Source organism: Anarrhichthys ocellatus, unplaced genomic scaffold, assembly GCF_004355925.1.
Source record: "Anarrhichthys ocellatus isolate YVR2014 unplaced genomic scaffold, GSC_Weel_1.0 scaffold110, whole genome shotgun sequence".
Classification (NCBI taxonomy): Eukaryota; Metazoa; Chordata; class Actinopteri; order Perciformes; family Anarhichadidae; genus Anarrhichthys; species Anarrhichthys ocellatus.
The window spans coordinates 582,264-589,566 of record NW_022280140.1 but is presented as its reverse complement, the minus strand read 5'-3'; positions in this window follow the sequence as shown (position 1 = coordinate 589,566).

The window sequence follows — 7,303 nt, the reverse complement described above, 5'->3', positions numbered from 1 at the left end:
CAGCTTTAAAGGATGTTTTCTCTAAATAATTTTTTCTCTGAGCCAGAAATCTCCGCTTCAGTAACTCTTACATACACCAAACTTTACACTTTCATTCCTCTCTATATGCTGAAGCTGTTTACTGAGGGGTTTGTTCAAATATCATTCATAACCTGATTTATACAACATTTTATTACTAAAAACATGGTAACATTTTTTGTTGTTGACAGTGTTATCTGATATGTGGAGTGATACAAAGAGATATCTAAAATTCCCTTTGTTAAAACCTTTGACTCTAATATGTCAGCAAGATGAAAGCTGCCTCAAACGGGCACTCTGTTGGTTGGGTTTGGAGCAAACCCAATGTTTACAATTCCTGTTTTCTTTGAAAATAAATCCCAACAGGAACTAAATGAAATAGGAAACTAACCAGGTGTGAACACACTCTTGGTCTATTACCAGACCCAATGTGTCACAAAGTAAATATAAAGCTCAGGTTCAGACACACACACTGCTTATTATAAACCAATAGATTTGTAACATATGCATTTTAAATGAAGTTGGAAATTTATAAACACATTACCCATTTGAAGTAAAGCTATATGATTTAAAAAAAACAATTGTCATTAGTCTATAATATAGGTTGTATATTCTCTATCTCATCTCTGCTGCTTCATGAACATCGGAAATTTCAGCTTCCATGACATTAACCTTCTTTTGGATACTAGACTTTGAACTTTCATGAGAGAGTGAACTGTGAGGAGCAGCAGGAAATAAGAGGAGGGCAAGAGGCCGATGACATACAACAAAGGTCCCGGCTAAATTTGAACTCAGGATGTTGCAGTCGCATGTCACACGATACAGTACATACTTAGGCTGCCAGACCACCAGCATGGCCCTTTCACCTTGTTCTCTAAACCAGTCATGAACGCTCAAGTCATTATTCTGATATTTCCGACAGCGCCCAAAGACAGTGTACTAAGTAGATCACTGGTATGTGGTGATATCATACCGATATCAGTGTTACTTTGGAATAAATCAAGCAGGTTTTAGGTGTTCGTGACCTTGTGCAATGAGTTTGGATTGTTCTGACTCGTGGTTTACTAATGCTCCGGTTCTCAGTCCCCACACTGACCTCCTTCCAGGCTCACATCTCTCTGAAGCGTCTCCCATGCTGTTTGGCTGCGACCTCCTGGCTAAATATAGACCGTGGCCAATGGGACTGACGTGGCAGGAGAAACACAAACCTGGAGACACGCCGTGCACACAAACACTCTCAAATTCACTTGTTCAAATGCACCAAGTGTCAGCTTCCTGTGGGTGCAGCGCTCCAATTTGGTGATACACACCGGGTGTGGTCACGATGTGAGGACCTGCTTTAAACTGAACCTCTGACGTCATACATTCCCACCATCATCCAATCCGCTTCACTGCACTGCAGAGAATCAAATGATCCTCCGGGGATTCATATGAGACGTCCTGAAGTGAAGTGAGCTCAGATCTTGAGTTGTCTTTTCTTTGTGTCGGCACAGTGTGCTACAAACCCCGCCTTCTCCTCCCCCTGTGTTAGGTAGCTTTTTACTCACAGCACCTGTCACTCATGTTAATGTGCTGTCTGAGTACGGGGAGCAGACATCCCGGTCTCATTTGTCTGTATACGTGTCAATCAATCAATGTGTCATTTCTCTACGGCGTAGAGAAGGGCGGTCTATTATAAAGAGCTTCAGGATGCCTAATTCTTCCTCCGTAAAGTACCCAGCATTATGCACACACTGGTGCATTTTTGGTCGAGCATGATCGCTGTCCATGGGGCACATTCATGTGCACGTGCATTAACGTGCTCTACACTTAATGGTGCTGGTTTGGGGGTTTGAAAATATGGTCACCCTTTTTTTTGAGGAACTCTGGGGATAATTGGATATCGCTAGCTTGCAAACTAGAAAGCCTTTAAACTAGCTAATGTCCCAATCCATCACTGCGTCAGCCATGTTGATCAATGACGCGTGGTTTACATTGGCGTTAGTTGAAAAAGCGCGCTGCTTGGGTATCAGACTCTGAGAGGCTCTGACCAACTGGAGGTATTTGACAAGTTGTTTCAACTGTTGTCCACGAATTTAGTTGATATTTTCCTCTAATCTAACATATTGTTAGGATTTTGTGCACTTACATCGATTAAATACACAATTTGCTATTCATGATGTCATGTGTTGATAATGTCTTTCTACACCATACATATGTTGACAAAGTTAAATGCGTGTTTTCAAGGATGCCTGGAGCTTGAGGTGTGAGGAGAACAATTGTTTTGTTTTATTCAGTCTAGATTAGTTTGCTCTGCATAGTTTGACTGTTAAATACTCTAATGCCGCACCCCAAAGAGTAATCCACTCTCAACGTCACCCAATCCAGCGGAAGGAAAATATACTCCTCCAATAAACACGAGAACTCGTCAAGTGAAGAGTGTACTCTGCGAAAAATGATCTTAAGCCCTTAAATATTTGCAGCTTTACTGGCTCAAACCCAGAGCAGAAGTGTGTGGGAGAAGCTAGTTGGCTGTTCCTAACAGTTCTCTCTAGAGTTACACCAGTGAGCTCACACCCAGACCGATGTTCAAACGGTCAAACAGAGCAGCGCCAAGCGCCGACACACGGCCACCGCACACATCGGCAGTAGCACCGAGACATTGGATTAAGATCTCCTGAATGTCACACACGTCTAGACAACCGTGCTGAATGAAAAGCCAAATGAGTAATGAGCTAAAAAAAGACTTTATTGCCCCTTTTAATTAAAGCAAAATCACAAGTTAGCCCATTCTCACCACAAGGCGGTTCAATTTAAATCAGACTCCCTCCTCACTGATCGCTGCGACACCAACGCTGCTGCTAGCAAAGCTTTGCCTCCAGCTCTCAGAGTCCTAACATGGCTCAAAGGTCAAAATGGTATTCAATGTCTTGCTTTGGGGATTTTCTGCATCGCGCCCCCTGCTTTGGCTCAGCACGCTGCTCGGCTAATCCGGGGAGCGCCTTAGAGCCGAGCCATCAGCGCCGAGCATAACTCTATTTCCATTTGTTGCTTTAAATGTTTAAATCTATGACGAGAGTGTTCTGACTCAAATGAGACCCAGAGTTTATCGCCTGGACTCTACCCAGTAATCCTTTACAGTACAGGACCAATTAAAATATTTGAAACTTAAACGCTGGTGTGCCTCGACTCACGTCTCCTGGCCTGTCTGAAAACACACTACAGTAACATGAACTGATGCCTGTAAACACCTGACTCTCTGCTACCACACTGTATTTATAGCTAAACATTTTACCACAGAGTAAAAGAGACTGTTGGTGGTAGAATGACACATTGCTGACTTTAAACAGTGATTTTCAACTCATTTGGGCTCCACTGCTGAACTTTAAAGATTGTGTGAACTAAACAGCTCTCGTGACAAATGTAAGTAAAATATCAGATCTTGTATTTCTAATTATTTGAACTTAATCTTGCGACAAAGACAGAAGTAAAATAGAATGTGTATGGACTTATACACATTGGGACCCCTTGGATAATACTTGTATTTGTCATTTATTAAAAATCTGAAATCCACAAGTGAGTGTTTGACTTTTAAACATAATACATGCAATATCGAAGGATGCCTTTGTTGAGAAATCGATCAATACAACAGTGAAAGCCTCGAGGACTTTTACCTTGATTGATTCGTGTGTGACTCTTCGGATTCAAAACCAATACATGAGTACAAAATATCCTGTCACTGTTTGTTTCAATTGACATGTTTTTAAAAAGTAAATAAATACATATATGAAATATCTGCAATAAACAAGGACTACTTAACTTTTATTGGAATTTATGAAGTGAGATCTGTTACATAACATATCCTAGGAGAAATACCTGAGGTCTGCAGTTTAAAATGTTACAAGAAGAAGTTTTCCTTCTCTGGGAGAGAGGAAGGATTCGAGGACGAGAGGAAATGAGAGTGTAATCTTGACTGGCAGACCTCCCCTCCGGCATATGGACGCCTGTCAGCGAGCCTGGAGCCGTTATCAGTGAGTGCAGGCATGCGCTCTTTACCACCAAAGAGCCCCGGGAGGAGGAGAGACAGCCGGACGGGGAAGCATCAGACTGAACCAAGAGAGAAAATTCAAATTGCAGAATGTCTTCACAGGTGGCAGACTCCTGTTGAGTCATGAAAGCTGACACAAGGCGGTAGCTATTATCATACTGTATGTACGACCACTGCGCTGCTGGCTTCAGACATAATAATACTGGAGAGCCAGGTGCACCATGGGAGAACTCCAGGGGTAGACACTGGTCTGCTGTTAAGGGTTTCAGTATATTGTGTTTCTATTAAACGCTGGAAATTGGTCACACGATGATACCTGTCCGTCCTGGGAAACATGCAATCATGCTTTCTTTTTCCCCACGTGTCCACCGATCCACTCTGTGTCCAGGTCATGGACCATGGATTAAGAGACCTCTAAGAATGTGCACATTAATCCATCAAAGGTAGCTCACCCACTGAATACACCAAGAAACGATTATGTTTTTCTCTTTCAGGTTTGCCTTCTCGTGTCTATTCTCATTAGTGTTTCTCGCCCTCATTCAGCTCGTTTCATAGTGTTTACGTTGAGACAATGTCTTAAGCTAAAATAGGTTGCTTATTCAAACTTTATGGCTTCAGAATTCATGATAAAAAGAATAATAATTGACCTTGTTTGCAGTGTGACAACAGTTTAACAGCTTTATAAACGGACATATATTTGCTGCAGTGGGATACATTTGGCAGTAAACATCTATTTTCTTATCTATTCCAACATTAGCAGTGTTTTCATTCAAATGTAAAGCGATTTTTAAGCAAACTTTTGAAATGAGGCAAAAAAAAGAAATAAGCCGTGTTTCCATCAACTGGTTCGGAGGGTATAAACCCAGCTACAGCGTAGTTTGGTCAGAAGTTGGCGCTACGCAAGGCTGTAATCCGCCAGTAAACAGAGTAGAAGAAGAAGAGGTTGTGAACTTTCTAAACCATCTAAGAGAGAAAGATGTTTCAACTGGACACGTAATTTCTCTCATGTCAGCGAGTGTTGACCATGTTTCATGCTGTCCAGAGACGAAGACAAGCATTCACACGTTATGAGAATATCAAGGAAGACGCAGACAGCAGCAACAGCTGATCAGTCTGTTAAATATGTGCCACATCAGAATTTATTCGGAAAAGGTGGTTCCATATTCCATTTCACACGTAGACTCTTTTTTGCTTTAGGTAGCCAAACGATAGCTTCTTGCTAATGTCCTTCATTCATTAACTCTGTTTTGGACTAGCGCTACCCACTGCACCCACATCTTTAATCCAGTTTTTCCTCGTACTGCAAATCTAACAATAAAATGCATCTGGCTCAGTGTGCAATGTTTCTGAGCGTAAGGATTTCTATCGGATGATGGATTAAAAAAAAGTAAGTGAAAAATATACGTGATGTTTACTATTCACACCTTACAGTACTGGAGTTAAGTTTCCAGTTTTGCTCATTTTAAACAATTTCATTTTAGCAGGAAACGATCAATGATGCATTTTTTGCTGCATCTGTTTTTATCTGTCATGTGACTCAAACCAGGTAAATGAGCTTGAAAGAGCACCTCTAATGGTTTCTAACCCTAACCACGTGACCAAAAGTTCAGATTAGCGTTAGCCATTCTAATCTTTCTGATAAGGACTTTGCATTACTCTGAAGGGAACTTTTCATCTTAGATCTTTTACTCCATATCCAAACTGCTGAGTCGATAAAGCACCAAGACTCACGAATACTGGATTACATTTCTGCTCAAAACAGCTTGTTCAGCCAACATGTTCCAATCATTGCTGATGGTCCTGATGCTCACATTTTACAAATGTCTAAACTGGTGATGCTTTCTGTTTCAGAGAAATATTCTCTTTCAACCTGCTTTTAAGTGAGCGTGTGACTTTCCTATGAAATGAACTAAGCGGGCAAACAGTTTGTTTTAACCGAACAGGTGAGGTGTGAATGCACCCAAAGACTCAAAAAGCTCAGTTTCTCCACTGCACTATTCGGTGTCCGGTCGTGAAACAGCGTGGTTGCACTTAGCAGAAGTGTCAGACATAAATATTAGGGTTCTATTGACCTTGCATGTTCTCAAAGAAATGCAGAAATGCACGAACAAATGTCCACTCTTCAAGCTGCTGTTGCTGCTGCACAAGGCCATAAAGACGACACCGTAGCGCCAGACGGAGAGACTGACTAATTAAAACTTTGACACCAAATCACATTCCTCGCTGCTTCAACCAAACACATCTCCATCTCCAGCGTGCTCTGCCAGCAGATCTATTGTCAGCGGGGATTAAAAACTGTCTCATTTCCCCCTGGGCTGACAGTCCCTCCCTGTGTTCTTCCCCAGAGAAGACATGTCAGCATTATTAAGAGACCGCACAGTCTTAATTACTGCCTGTCAGAGTCTCCTGTTTCCTTTTTTAAGTCAGATTTGTCAAGTTATTGTATTTTTCATAGTATCTATCATCGATCGTCCATCTATCTAGCAAAGGTAGAAGTGGTGTGACTTTGTTAAACGACTGCAAAAAGTGCAACACACCTGCCATGTCATGTAGCATTGCATCTTTTACAGTAACGCACACCAGATGCACCGAAAGGACAAAAGTAGTGATGAAGTTACTAAAGCCTGGACGTGATGAATTTAGAGCTTCAATGGCAGCGTATCCTGACTCTTATGTCTACGAGCCATGTCCCGACGGATTTGTCCAAATCTCAAGGCACCGCCTCCACCACTTCTCGCTTGTCACTGCGGACATGTCACTACTCCCATGCAGCAACTATGTAATCCGATGAGTCTAAGAGTCACGAACATATAAGAGCAGCCTGATCTCTTAAAAATTAGGTTCCCATACATCAAAACTACTTTGTCCATTATGTTTCGGGGGAAACGTGATTCCTCCTAGATTATGTTTGTTCATCACAAAGTTTATAATCACAAGTGTGTTGTGAATTTAACTCTTCTTGTCCGCAGACAATAATCCACCTTCGTGGAGGCTAAAGTTCCTGACCTTCTACTGTGTGCCGTTTTTTTCCAAGCAAATTTCTCCAAATTTGAATATAAATTATTTTCAACTTTACCACAAACTAAGCTCTAAATTGTAACCCTAATCAAGTAGCTTTTGTTGACTAAACTTAAGCAAATCTTAATTCTACCATGCTGTGTGTGGCAGATCAGAAATTGTGAATCCTTCTTGTAATGGACGTATGGGTCTGTTTGGGAGACACCGACACCTTGGAGTTGTTGGAGCATCGACACTATT